The sequence below is a fragment of the Anastrepha obliqua genome, chromosome 5, assembly GCF_027943255.1.
Source record: "Anastrepha obliqua isolate idAnaObli1 chromosome 5, idAnaObli1_1.0, whole genome shotgun sequence".
In the NCBI taxonomy this organism is placed as follows: Eukaryota; Metazoa; Arthropoda; class Insecta; order Diptera; family Tephritidae; genus Anastrepha; species Anastrepha obliqua.
In genome coordinates this window covers 75009999-75024978 of record NC_072896.1, presented here as the reverse complement: position 1 = coordinate 75024978, position 14980 = coordinate 75009999, and positions in this window count along the sequence as shown.

Sequence of the window (14980 nt, the reverse complement as noted above, 5' to 3'; positions counted from 1 at the left end):
ATTACTACACCGTGCGACAAAACTCAAATAGAAATAGTTGATAGAAATAGCTACTCGATAATAATATATAATATAAAGGCAAAGGAGATGTACGAAAATGTGAAAACTAACGAGGGGTCAAACTAACATCGCATACCCTTAAGATATGGGAAATGGTTGTAAAAGATCGAATTGAAAATATGGCAGAAATAATGCGGATTCGTCACCGGATAGTCAACAACAGATGCGATACAGGCAATTAGAGTACCAATGGAGAAATATCGCACTAGAAAGAGAAATCTGCATCTGGTTTTTGTAGATCTAGAGAAGGCTTTCGATAGGGTAACTAGGCAATTAGTATGCCTATAGTAAGAGTCAAATGAACACCAGAACAATACATCAACCACCATCCAAGTATGTACACCTGGCAGACTAACGCAAAAGCTCCCAATGATGATCGGTGTGCACTAAGGTTCTGAACTCAGCCCGTTGATTTGTAACCTTGTTATGAATCATCTGACAGCTAAAGCTCAGGACAAGCCGCCATGGAATATTCGTTACGTGGACGATGTAATATTAATGATAATGAGGACCTCGTATGCCTGGAGAGAAAACTGAACACTTGGAATGAAATATTGACAAACAATGGAATGCGCATAAATCTGAAGAAATTCGAATACCGGCACCAAGGAGACCTGCCAGATCTGTATTAATTGGCAGTTAATAACAGTAGATCGATCCTGAGACAAAATGGAAGCATAGCCGAAAATGTGACACACAGAGTTAACGCGACATGATTAGAGAGGTGTTTTATGTTACAGGAAAATGCCATTAACATACTAAGAGTAAGGTGGGCAAAACCTGCATAAGACGAATAATGATGTACAGGCCAGAATATCGGGCAACGCAAGCTAAGCACACCCAGAAGGTGTACGTGGCGGAAATGAAAATGCTTCGCTGGGCAGCAGGAATAACGCCCGTGGGCAGAACGAAACACATTAAGGTACGATATGATATGGAAATTGCATCAACCTCGGAGAAAATGTGAGAAGGCAGACCAAGATGGTACGAACATGTAGTGCGTAGAGACGAAAACCACTTCCTCAAACTCGCCATGAACATAAAAGCCAACAAGAGCTAGAGGAAGACCACAATCGACCTAGCTGAGTATGATATAAAGGAACATAAGAGAGCAGCACTTCGATGGTATGACGACGCAGGACTGAGGACTGGCGCATGAAGACAAGGAGAGCAGACCCCAGATAGGGGCAAGGCAAAAAGAGAGTAGACGGGAGTATCCACTGCGTATACTTTATTTCATAGCAGCAAAGTCAACTATTTTTTATACGCTTTTATAAGGCAAAAGTTGAGGTGCATTTGTACTACCACAGATACATATACATCTACATGTGTCTTTAACATACTTTTTGTAAATAATGCATTAAGAACGATTAGGGGTATTTAGGAATAAATGTTCAAAGGGCATAATTGCACTGTATTCTGTCTGGCGAAGAGTTTGATATCCATTTTAATATGGCAAAGTGAGTACAAGTATTTATACGTTTTTCTGAGAGTTAGTCCCTTGAAACCTACAGCTCTGTAGAAAGTTAAATTCTTGATAAAATGCAGAATTAGGTTATAGTCCTGGCCCAAAATAAATCATGTCAATTATACAAACAAAAAAGCAATGGAGCGCCTAAAGATCAAAATAAAAATTTCCATCATTCAAAATCATTTAATTTTTTTTATTTAGCAAAAAAGTTATACAAAACGAAATTTATTAACTTCGCGCCACCTTGTACTTGAAAAGGAAATTTGTTCTGTGGAATTTATGAACTAATGCCACTTACAAGCTGTACTCAAAAAATGTTGTTAGTCTGCTGACAGTTCATGTAAGCAAGACGAAGATGATAAAGTTAAAGCAATACAAATTTAAATGCAAATAACTAAGTTTGATGATTAACTTCTACTCAAAAGCTCATTTAAATTACGTGGGGCCGCAAAAATGAAAAACACCGCAGCCACAAAGTAAATATTTGTTGTAATAATTGTTTAAAAAATTATATAAAAATGGCATATAAAGGAGAAAATAGTTAAAAAATAACGCGGAATGGTTTTCTTGTGTGGTTAATTACAGTTATGATTTACGAGGGTAGTTTTCAAAGTCCGTGCCAGGCAGAGGGATGGTACTACTGACGCGTATCGAGATCAATTTGATCGAAATAGTGTTCTAACTCGTTTTAAATCCCCCTACTCTCCAGACTTGGCTACCTCGGATCCCTAACATTTGCTCCCCAATTTGAAGAAATTACAATATTTAGTAAAGATTTCATATCCACTTGAAACTATAAATTTCATATACAGAGTAGCGCAAAGTAGCTTTAACTAAAACTCAGATTTACTATAAAGGGAAAGGCGCTAAAATTTTGTAACACTTTCTATAAAATAAAAAATCCATACAAATGAGGACACCCCTACTGACTCTATTTATTTGTTTCCATGTGGGAGCTTATTTGAGTTCGTGGCCTCTATTTAACATACAAATACAATTACACTAACAACCATATATGTTGAGGCTCAGGCAATAAATATCTTGTGATTTTAAGCATTTTTGGTGAAATGTTGTTGGCAGTTTCAAAAGGGGCAGAATTGATTGTGCAAAATACTTCAATATATTCTGGTGTCCTTTTGTTATTCAGAGATTAGCCATTAAAATTGTGTTGTGCCCAGTGGGATTTAAATTGAGTTAGACGAATAGTAAATTGTGAAGAATTTTTCTTCGATACAGTACAAAGTGAATTTGATTATTTTAAAATTTTTTCTATTTTTTTACATTCTGATAGCTAAGCAGATGATGAAATTGTAAACTCAAAATACTCAGACTATCGTCCCTGTTGTTGTTGTTTAAGTTCACAAACCACTGCTCAGCGCAATGAAGTTATCGGCCTTCTTCGTTGCTGTTATATCAACTTTTTTGCAGTATTTGCTATATGGCCGCGCTAAAACTATTATTCGTCATAAATTTATTCCAGCATGTCAAAGTAAGCCATGTAAATTTCAATATACCCGAGTACCCAGCGACCTTAATCGTCTAGCTGCCAAGCCCGGACATTTACAGAGAAAGTGTTGAATAGTCTCTTTCTATAAAAGGTTCCCACAGCTTCTACAATGTGGGTTAAATCCTAGCTTCTCCGGATGAGTGCCGATCGTCCAATGACCGGCAAACACAGCTACAATTTGGAAATTGAATGGCGTAGAATCCTCAAGACTTTGTGAGTCCTCCGTATATTATACTGGGACCAAAGGGTTTTCGAAATAACACGTGATAAAATGGAGCTCCATCTTTCCTGCGTTTTCTTCAGAAATAATTTGTGCAGTTTCCCTTTAACAACTGTCAGCGGGATGCCGATGAGCGGATAGGATGACCCTGAAGCCAATTCAGTCCCTTTCCTGGCAAGCTCATCAGCAATTTCATTTCCCTCTATTTTCTTATGTCCTGGGACCCAGTTCAGAGAAATGATCTTCTTCTTTATTTGCAATTCGTTACCGAATGTAAGCGATCATGTATAAAATATAATGTAACTATAAAATTCTATGCATACAAAATTAAATAAATACAATAAAGCTTAACAAATATGCTCGCAAAAATAAAAACATTTATATAAATTTTGTATAATATTTGAAAAAGCGTCTCTGTCTCGGGCTGATTCCAAAAGATGACCGATATTTTGGACTCCGATCCATTGACGTATATTTCGCAACCAGGATAATTTTTTCTTCCGATGCCTCGTCTTCCTTCAATTTTTCCTTGTAGTATAAGTTGCAGAAGATTATACTTATGATTTCGGCATATATGACCCAGGTAGGCTGTTTTCCTGCGTTTAATGCACCGTAGAAGCTCTCTTTCTCTATTTACTCTTCGAAGCACTTCAGAGTTTGAGACACGGCCGGTCCACGGAATTTTAACTATTCTTCTTAGTATCCACATTTCGAATGCTTCTATGCGATTCATATCAGCAACTTTCATCGTCCAAGTTTCCATGCCATACAACAAAACTGACAGAATATAACATCTAACAAAACGTATTTTTAAGTTTAAATTAAAATTAGAACGCTGCTGTATTTATAAAGCAGCTCTAGCCATTTCTATGCGGCATTTAATTTCCATTGAATTATCGCATGTATCATTAATATATCGGCCAAGGTACTTAAATTTATTAACCCGTTCAATCGGCATGTTATTACTTGTTGGTGTGAGATTATTGTAGACATCCTTACGATACCCGCACACCAAAGAGATTTAATCTCCTCCTAACAGAGTTGACCAGTTAGAGCCTTGATCGCCGCATGACTATCGGAGAAAATGTTAATATCTCCCTCAGTGCCGCCTTCCCTAAGCATTTTGCATGCCTCCAGGATTGCAAAGACTTCTGCCTAAACAATAATAGCAGTATTCGGCAGCTTAAAGGAGATATATAAATTGGCTGATTTAAAGAAAACCCCCGCTCCGACTTCCAATTCCATCTTGGAGCCATCAATGAAGGCAGAGGTGCAAAAACTAGAAAATACCAATAGTTGAAGTTTTGAAAACCAATTTTACACAAAGTAAATTTAATCATGATTATCATCATCTTGCTAGAGCAATCCTTCCAAATAGGTAAAATTGGATAGGGGGGAAATCTGCACCGAAGTTTGCACCTCTGTCTTCACTGACGGCCACAGGATGGAATCAAGAGTCGGAGCGGGAGTCTTTGCGATCCTGCAGGCATTCAAAATGCTTAGGGAAGGTAGCACCGAGGAAGATATTAACATTTTCTCCGATAGTCATGTCGCAATGAAGGCTCTAACGACGCCATGGTGCAGAACGAAACTAATAAACTCCTGGGTGTCCCGGAAACCATTCTCTGATCTGGGTTTCAAGACATAGGAACATAGAGGAGAATGAAATTGCTGATGAGCTTACCAGGAAGGGGACTGAATTGGCTTCAAGGCCTTCCTTTCCTATCATCGGCATCTCGCTGACAGTTGGTAAAGGAAAACTACACAACTTATTTCTCAGGAAAACGCAGGAAAGATGGGGCTCCATTTCTTCTCGTGTTACTTCGAAAACCCTTTGGCCCCAGTTTAATATACGGAGGACTCATAAAGTCTTTTGTATTCCACGCCATTCAATTTCGAAATTGTAGCTGTGTTTACCAGTCATTGGACGATCGGCACACATCCAGAGGAGCTAGGTTTACGATTTAACCCCATTGCAGAAGCTGAGGGGACCTTTCAGCGAAAGATACTGTTGAGCACTTCTTTGTAAATGTCCGGGCTTGGCAGCTAGACGATTAAGGTCGCTGGGTGCTCGGGCATATTGAAACTTACATGGCTAACTTTGAGATGCTGGAATAAATTTATGACGAATAATAGTTTCAGCGCTGCCATATAGCAAATACTGGAAACAGGTAGAGATAACAGCAACGAAGAAGGCCGATAACTTCATTGCGCTGAGCAGTGGTTTGTGAACTTAAACAACAACAACAGCGGCGATAGTCTGAGTATTTTGAGTTTACAATTTCATCATCTGCTTAACTATCAAAATGTAGAAAAGAAAAATTTTAAAATAACCAAATTCACTTTATACTGTATCGAAGAAAAATTCTTCACAATTTACTATTCTTCAACTTTACTCAAGTTAAATGCCACTGGACACACCACAATTTGAAGGGCAAATCTGTAAATATCAAAAGGGCACCAGAATATATTGAAGTATTTTGCACAATCAATTTTGGCCCTTTTTGAAGCTTCCAACAAGAGACGAAAAACAACTACTAGAAAATACGAATAGTTGAAATTTAATACTAATTAAAACGCATTTTACAAAAAGTAAATTTTAATATTTTAATTCTTTTTTTTTTGTTTTTAATAGTACATAAATTTTCGAATTAAAATTGTTGAAATAAAACTGTATTAAATTAAATAATTAAACTCTAAAAAAATGTATTTAAAATAAGTTTAAGAAACTAAGAAAGCTTATAAAAATGTAAAAACAAATATAAAAAATGTCTTTGAAAGAAAAAGAAAATATAAAAAAATTGTTTTAAAAGAAAAAGTTCCCATTAAAAGATTAAAATCATAAAGAAAAATTGTGGTAAATCACAAATTACAAATTTCATAAAAAATAAGAACAAAAAAGTTAGATGGTCTATTGGCCATCCTGAAAAATCAAGAAAAGAATGTACTTAACATACATCATATCCATATCCATATAACCCAATGTGATATAATACAACGTGGTGAAAAATTAGTCATGCAATTTTTTTTTTATAATTTTTTGCTAAATAAAAAAATGGACCAGAGATGTCTATATATCCACAACTATTGCTTGACAGCTGAGAATGGCAAACTGTGTTGACGTTTCTCTTTAGTAAAATTTAGCAAGTCATAATGAATCGCTTAACGCTAGAGCAACGCTTTCAAATTGTAGAAACTTAATTTGTAAAAAGAAAAAATGAATCTGCTCGCGTAGTTCAAAGAGCGAAGTATTGAAGAAGACGGCGAAATGTCGATTCGTCGTCACTTTCAACTTGCCCTTCGACTACGTAGGAAATTTCTCGTAAAAATCTTGGCCTACATGCCAATAAAATGCAGCTCATGTTCCAATTGAAGTCAAATGACCGTCGTTTGCGTTGCATTTTTGCAGATTTGTCTAATTTAAATTTATTTTTCAGATTTATTGTTTTGTATTATCATTTCATATTTTTAAGCTCTCAAAACAAACACCCGATAATACCTTGCACACTTTTAAAACAAGATATACTCTAAAGCCTCTAAATGTATTTGAACAATATCAGTTGCCAAGTATGACCTTAATCAGTTTACGATTTACTAAATGCACAGGTCTCACATTAACGTAGCGTAACAAAAAACGCTTGCCCAATTTATTTCTACCTAACTAATATGTCCGCTGAAGCTTATTGTGAAATTTAACTGGAAATAACATAAAAATTTTAAATGGGCACATGAAAATTTCCGTTGGCACAATTAAAATGCGCCGCCAGGAAACACTCAGCCAACTAGTGCACACATAAACACATGCACACGCATGTACGCACGTACACAAAGTTACCATAAATACAAACTTTTTTAAATGCCACCACCCATGCAGGCATGAATGCAGGTCGCGTATTTGGCAACCACATAAATGTGTTATGGCAAAATGTACATTTGTGTGTGCATGTGTACTCGTATATGTGTGCGTGTGTGAGAAAAAGTAGCATTGAAAATATACGAGTACTACGTTAGTCCACTACTTGTATAAAAGTGACAAATGAGCGCGAGCACACAAAGCTGTGAGAGTTTCGTCTGTGCTCACTACGCTCCAGCTTCCATAGAGCTTTGAAATATGGGGAAATTCTGCAGACGCCATTCGCTCACAGCCTCTCAAGGTACTCTGCGCTTCTGCTATTCCTGCGAGTGTGAGTTGAGTTGTTGTCAACAGCATTAATAATACCAGCAGTGGAATTTTTATTGCGCTGTTTCATGGTGATGATATCATCCGCATGTCTTCAAATTAAAATGGTAATGGCGGGCATTTCATTGTTTAAAATTAATTTGCGGATCTGTACTAAGTTGAGACATAAATTCGAGGTATACATTTATAATATGAATATTTTATAATTTCGCATGATAATAAAAATCATTATTGAATAAAAAAAAATTCTTGTTCCCTAAAGCTTAATATTTTTTGCGCTTAGGCGTATAGTGTAAAACTATGATTTCACTCCGATATTTAAAATCAAAGTCACTTTTAAATGGAATTAAATATTTTTAAAATGTCTTCTGAATTATATGTATAGACAGAATACAAAATAAAGTTTACTAAACAAAAAAAAATTAAAAAATTCCATATTCATCCATTTAACCCTCCGCTGGGCACCCGAGTCTAGCCAGACTGGCTTTTTCGACTATGGACGTGAATTTAACATATTTCTATTATAGCTAAAGACTTGAGTTTCCAGGTAGCTTCCTAAAATTTAATAATAATCTTTTGGAAGGATCCTCGAGCAGGTCGCAAAAAAGCACCGACCGAGAGCCAACGAAGGGTTAATTTGAGTGTCCGTAGCTTTAATTCAGGAAGCCTAAATATTTACAATCTTCCTTCAAAACATTCACACATCACCAGAGCTTGGATATAACTCAATACAATTTAAACATGTTCAAAAAAATCGGTGGTTTTGAAATCCGGGTTTTTTAATTTGCTTAATTAATTTTATAAATCTCTTTTTTCAAGTGTTCATCGTTTTATTTTTTCCTTTTAATTTGAAACCCCAACATTTTAGTGTTGTTAAAATATTTATTTTGTATATCTTTGAGGCAAGACTTAAATTTCATGGCGTATCAAACACTTCAAAGTGACTACTATTTTTTTTTTTTTTTTTTGATCTATCTGACATTTGTCTGTTTTTGCTGATTTGTCTGGTCTGTATTTTTTTGTAAATGTTGTTTTTGACTGTTAAGAAACATAAAATGCCACTCATCATCGTCACTGTTAACTCAACAACGTGGTCCGGGTCTTGGCTTGCTGCAAAATTTGTCTCCAGTTCGATTTATAGCTCGCTTGAGTTCTCCAACAACGTATACGAAAAGCTCAGCGTCCCGATCTATGCCATCCAACCTTTGCCACTATTTCTTCGGCACGTACTCAGCATTAAAATTATGACGCCTACCAAAACGATTTTCACAGCAAAAACCAACCATGAAACTATTTGTAATAATTTTAGGGTGTTGGTGAAATAGGGGTGTGGTACATTGAATGAAAAAGTAAACTTGAACGAACCACATCAGAAATAATAAATGCAGTGACTAATAAACCCAAAATTCACAAGAAGCTTCCAGCAGCCAAACTCAAGTAAGCAATTTAGTAACTTTATCGCATTCTGCATACTTCACTGAATCCTCTACGACTGATCTATTTAAAACTTTTGATGATATTAAAAACAGAAAATTAAATTTAATTCGGTATCAATTTTTTTTTAGTTTTATGGGTTTTTTTTTTTTTTGTTGTTCTTGTGGGGTTTCTATATTTCGTTCTTTTCACTAAAGACCTCGTTTCAATTCCGTTTTTTTAAATTGTGCAAAACCTGTATAAAATACCGCGATAAAACGAAAACCCATTAAATTTGATTTTACTTCCTCCTATCTGTTTTCCATGAATCTTTTCGGACTGTGATGCATTGATTGAGTGAGTGAGTTTAAAAGTCGATTCCACGCCTCACAACGGGCCCATTTCGTGGTCTAAGTAGCATCGCTGTCTCTATATGCGATGCGGCTGCCAAACCTGACCTAACATAATTCTTCGCCTGCATTGAAAAGATCGAAAGGCATCGAGTGTGCTTGTTTCTCTCATTGCTCCGTTACCCGGTTTATCGTTTGTTACGTTTGAAACACTTGTGCCGATTTGAGAATACCATGGCATGGGATCCGAGTACTATTCCGAACATTGTCGTAAATTTTTCTGAAAATTATAATGTGAAAAAAAAAATTCAAATAAATTTAATAATATTGAGATTTTATCAACGTTTATATTGGTTTTTATAGTAGAATAACTTCGGTTAGTTTTAATATTTTTATATATTTTGCTAGGTTTTAGGATAAAATATACTTTAACAAAAATTTTTGATTAAAAATTATTATTAAAAAAGTTAAAAATAATAAAATTAACAATAAAAAAAACTAAATAAAAAAAAACTTAACAATTGCACGCACAAAAATCTTCAATTGACAATACGACCAGTCAACGGTGCATTTGTGACCAACAAATGAAAGTGTATGGGAAACTTTTTAAAACCCGAAGGTGGCATTTAGAAGTAATAATCTATTTCGTAAACTTCTCTTTAATGAAGTAACGAAATTTTATAGGTAATCGGAAAGCCACTAAGGGATACGCAGGATCTTTTAAAGTATTCTACTTGCCCTAGCAGAGATTTTGGTAGCAGCTCCAACTAATAACAACGAGGAGTAGTGCTATAGATTTGAATTGGATGAGACTGCTGATGTTTACTTGTCACAATGATATGGTCCAATCAACCAACCGACCAGCCACGTAAAGAAAAGCGGCTGGATGGTTTTAATCTCCGGCCAAAACAATCTATCGGTATGAATGGTCGCAAGGAGTGTAGGTCAGCTATACGCAAGAGGAATGTTTGGCCTTCAGTGGTGACCCAAAAAACCGAATCTAAAAAAATTCCTTATTTTTGTTTTTTATTTTGCGCAAATGGTTTAAAACTGTTTTATAGTCCATCTTTAGCTACTGAGCGATGCCAGTCAATTTTGATTATTTCTGTGATTTTACCGTCATTTTCGACGATGGGCTTGCCTATCGACAAACCCAAAATTGCACGTAATTAGTTGTTACAGTATCAGCACCATAAATACCATTCACAATTTCAGCGGATTGACTAGCATTTTCGACTTTATCAAAGAAAAACTGTAAAATGTACCGAATTTTTACTTTGTTGTCTTCCATTATTAACGCCCTGTAACTCGCAACCGAATGGAACAAACAAAAAACCGCGAAAGAACTTGTATAATGTGAATGACCGACTGACGTACCTTGCGCGATGGATTATTTTCGATGCATTTTTCTGTTTTACCAAAGAAAATATTTCTTTTAAACTTTCAAATACACAATAAAATAAAAAATTAAAACACTTTTCATGGCCCAGATGCATATTACATATATGCTATATCAAGGGTGGTCCATATAGAGCTTTTTATTTAATTCAAAAATTAATTATTTTTGGTATATGATTAAATTATTCGAAAGAGCAAGCGGTCGCTTTGATTGGTTTTGCTATAGCTCATCCCATTTAGCCAATTTTCCATGACCTTGGTGACGGTTTCTTGCACTATCTCGGGAATGGCTCACTCGACATTCGCCTTAAGCGTCTGAATCGTAAAAGTATTACTCACATGGCACTAGTTCTTCACGACACCCCACAGGTCTAACCGCGTCAAATCGGAGCTCCGAGGTGGACAACTGACATCATCGATGCGGCTGATAATACGATTACCAAACTTGACACACAAAAGATAGATTGTGATATAAGCTGTATTGCATTGCGCAGCATTCTCTCCAAACCAAAGGCCAGCGAAGTCCTTACTTTCCATTTGCGGCCACAAAAAATCGATTATGATATCTCTATAGCGTTCACTGTTGACCAAACTGGCGTTTGCAATCGTATTTTCAAAGAAAATTGGGCAAATGGTGACACCGCTCCAAGATCCGCACCCAACTGTTACTCTCTGAGAATGCATTGAAAAGATCATCGCATACACAATAAGCGCAACCTTGGGCTACATAAATTGAATTTGGAAATATTTCCCCAACTTTATTAAAACGTGAAGTGATTCATTTCGTTCTGCAAAGATATTATACTAAGTTTCTATCAAACTCTCCAGCAGAAAAGAGCTGTCACTATCAAGAAAATATATGATTGAAAAAATGCTATATGGGCCACCCTATATACGAAGAAGCAAAGAAAAACTCTCAGTACTTTAGTGTCATACAACTAAAAACATAATCTTAAATTTTTATTTACACTCTTATAATATCCCTATAATCCACTACTCAAATACATATTTCCTTATTTATAAATTTATCTAATTTTTACTTGATTATATACATAAATATGTTTTACAACTTTTTATATTTTTTTGCCATTTCCACGCTAGTTCCTTTTTCTTTTTTCTCTTTGTTTTTCTACTACGTGTGATTGAGTAATAAACTACAGCAGCTGTTTCATTCATTAATCTTCCATGAACGTGTGGCCGATCACCTATTGTTGTCGACCATTTAGAAACTTTTCAACTTTACTTGCACAAGCATTCTGATGGACTTATAATACTTGGTCATATACTCAGTCTGCATCATTTGAAGTTATTTATCTAATATTTACTCATGTATTTAGGGCCAACTTAAAAAACCCAAAAAAATGTGACTACTAGTACTGGTCGCCAGTTGGAAGGCAAAGCCAATCCCCAAGTGAATTTTTGTCCTAAAAAAGTTGTTCGTAAAACTATTTGCCATTCGAAGGCGACAGATTCCTACACTTGTAGGAAAAACCAACACACAGACCACAAAGTGGGGGAGAAACTCAAGCAAATAAGTAACGAACGATGAATGTGCCACATATGTATGTATGTATACATATAATACATGTACATATACAACACTCAAATATAATATAATAATATTATTACAATAATTTAACATATAGTAATCTGGTATGATGATCTGATGATTTTAAAGGTATAGTGTTTTCGATGTCGATAACTATGGTTTGACAGCTGAGAATGACTAAATTTTTGTTTTCAAAGCTGAAGGGGTCCCGGTGGTCTAGAATTTTCAAAAAATCGATTTTTTTGATATTTCGAAAGTTTAGGCTTTTAGAAATATACTATGAAATTTTTGGAAGGATATTTCCATTATTTTTGATTCTACAGCCGTTTTAGCAGGTAGACTCAGATTCGTCACGTGGCGGCATCAATGGAAAATATCCACTCTCAAAACGTTAAACTTAATTATCTCAAAACTACTTTTCTCGGCCTGATTTTGTCAAAAAAACAAACTAATCATCTGAATCGTCTGAAATGTTAATATGTTGTTCACAACATCAAAAAACCCCGATTTTTAGAGCACCAAATTCAAAACCGCGCCATTTTGTCAATTTTTTTTTTATTCTAGTACGGGACATAGCTATAGTCATATTGAATAATACTTTTTTTGGTTTTTATATTTCTGGTAAATAGAAGAGCCAAAATAGACAACACCGTCCAGGTCCAATTTTTCGGGAGGGTCAACTTCAGCGCCACTTTTTAAATTATTAAAATTAAAAAAAGAAATATTTGTATATGTGAATATTTTGTATGTAAAATAAGTTAAATAAAAATACTAAAAATTTAAATAGCGTTTTAAATTTTTTTATTACAAAAAAAATCCTGAAAATACCCTAAATTTTCGAGCTCTAGGCCACCGGGGCCCCTTAACCAGCTAAACGTCGACGATATTTGATTCCAGAAAGATGGCGTAACTTATCATACAGCCCACTTAGCAATGGATTTATTGCAATATTCAAGCCACCATTGAGGCCATATGGCCAGATTTATTGAAAAAAATAATACAAAAATTAGAGTGATCGAATCTAACTCGCAGCTGCGGCGGGCATATGCCGAATATCATATTCAAGAAATAAATGCCATAAAATTATGTAGCAGATTATAATAAAAAAAATCATTCCAACAATACTTCTGGTTAGTCTTATTTATCATTTTAAGTTCTCAAGCTTTAAAAAAATTTCCCAATATATAAATTTTATGGACAAGGACTTTTTCCATATAAAATTCATGTGAAGCTTCAAGTGATTTTCAGCACCAATAAGAGGGTAAAAATATTAAACTTACATTTTTATTTTTTGTTTAATTTTTAATATTAACATTTTTTTTTAATTAAATGTTTATTCATTTTTGTGATATTAATTACTTCTTTTAATGATAGTATCATATTTCAAAAATATTGTGTCGAAATTTTAAGTCGATCGAAGCAAAATTGTCGAAGTTAACTAAATCGGTTTTGTGGCTCTCAGCAAAATTTAAAGAACGAAACAAAATTCTTTCAGAAATACATCGAGAAATATCTGTCTTAACAAAAGCACTTCGATTTTTTTTTTTGTTTTGTTTTTGTTCAGAATATTCTGTTGCGGCTTAAGATTTACGAGTACATCGCAAAATAACTTTTTGCTAGGCGCCTCCGAAAAGTCATTAACACTCTCTCAATTTTCAATATTTCTCAATGGAAATTTAAAAAGTTATTGTTCAAATATTGCATATTTATACTCAAATTGACTGCATAAGCTGATGCTATCTGTGCCAGCAATAAATGAAATTGTTAAAAGGATACTTTTTTCATCAAATTCGTGAATTGATCTGAAGAGTGATGCCGGCGGTAGCGTACACATAACACAATTCTAGCACAAGGCAGAATGTAGCATCTGTCCACCGGCTAGCGGCAGCTACAGCGGACGTCTGCTACATAAACGTGCATCAATGACATATCCAAAGGCCAAGTAGTAGCTACATGGTGCCAGAGGTAGCAGCCCTACCATTGGACTAAAAAAAATAGGCTAATCCCCCGGCTTTTCGAAATAAAGTGATTACTGAAACCAGATCTGGGCATACTCTGGCCAACCGGAGTTAAAGGAAATTATATATTTCACCGAAATATGCGGAACCTTTCTTTCATTTAATGTTTCACGAGCTTGAACCCGGACCATTAGAATAGAAAAAATACTATCAGCTAGAACATCTTTGTACAACTCAATTGGCGTATGCAAATAAATTCAAACCGTACACCACACACAAGCGTATTCAGCGCGTTACGTTCTTTCCTGTTAGAGCAAGGCTAGTTTTATTAAGACTCCAAGCCTTAAAGTATACGCAATTTTTATTCAATCATGCGTCATAGTTTCATTATTCTGAACATATATGGCGTTCGAGTAACACCAACTCTTACACGAAGTTTATGAAACGGATGACTAACTTAATGTGTGCTGACATGCCATATGAGCTCATCTCCGAGCTCTATAAAAATATCGTAACTTACGCACTCCTGTAATAATATTGAATTTCATCACTCTCCCTAAGCACTCTTAGCTATATCTTCGCCCCCCCCACTTTAGCTAAGCTAATCATTAGGAATCGTTCTTAATTAAATTCTACCTAAATCAGATAAGCGAATTCAAAATCCTGCGAAAAACCTAAGAATTAAATTATAAATAAAATTTAAGAATTGGCTCAAAAATTACAAAATCTCGACTAATGGGAAAATTAACAAAAACATTGGAAGCATCCCTCCTAAATCTTACATTTTAATCTTATAACAAATATTATCACGTTGCTCAAAATGTATAAATATATTGTATTAAATAGCGTAACAAAATGCACTGATAAAACTCAT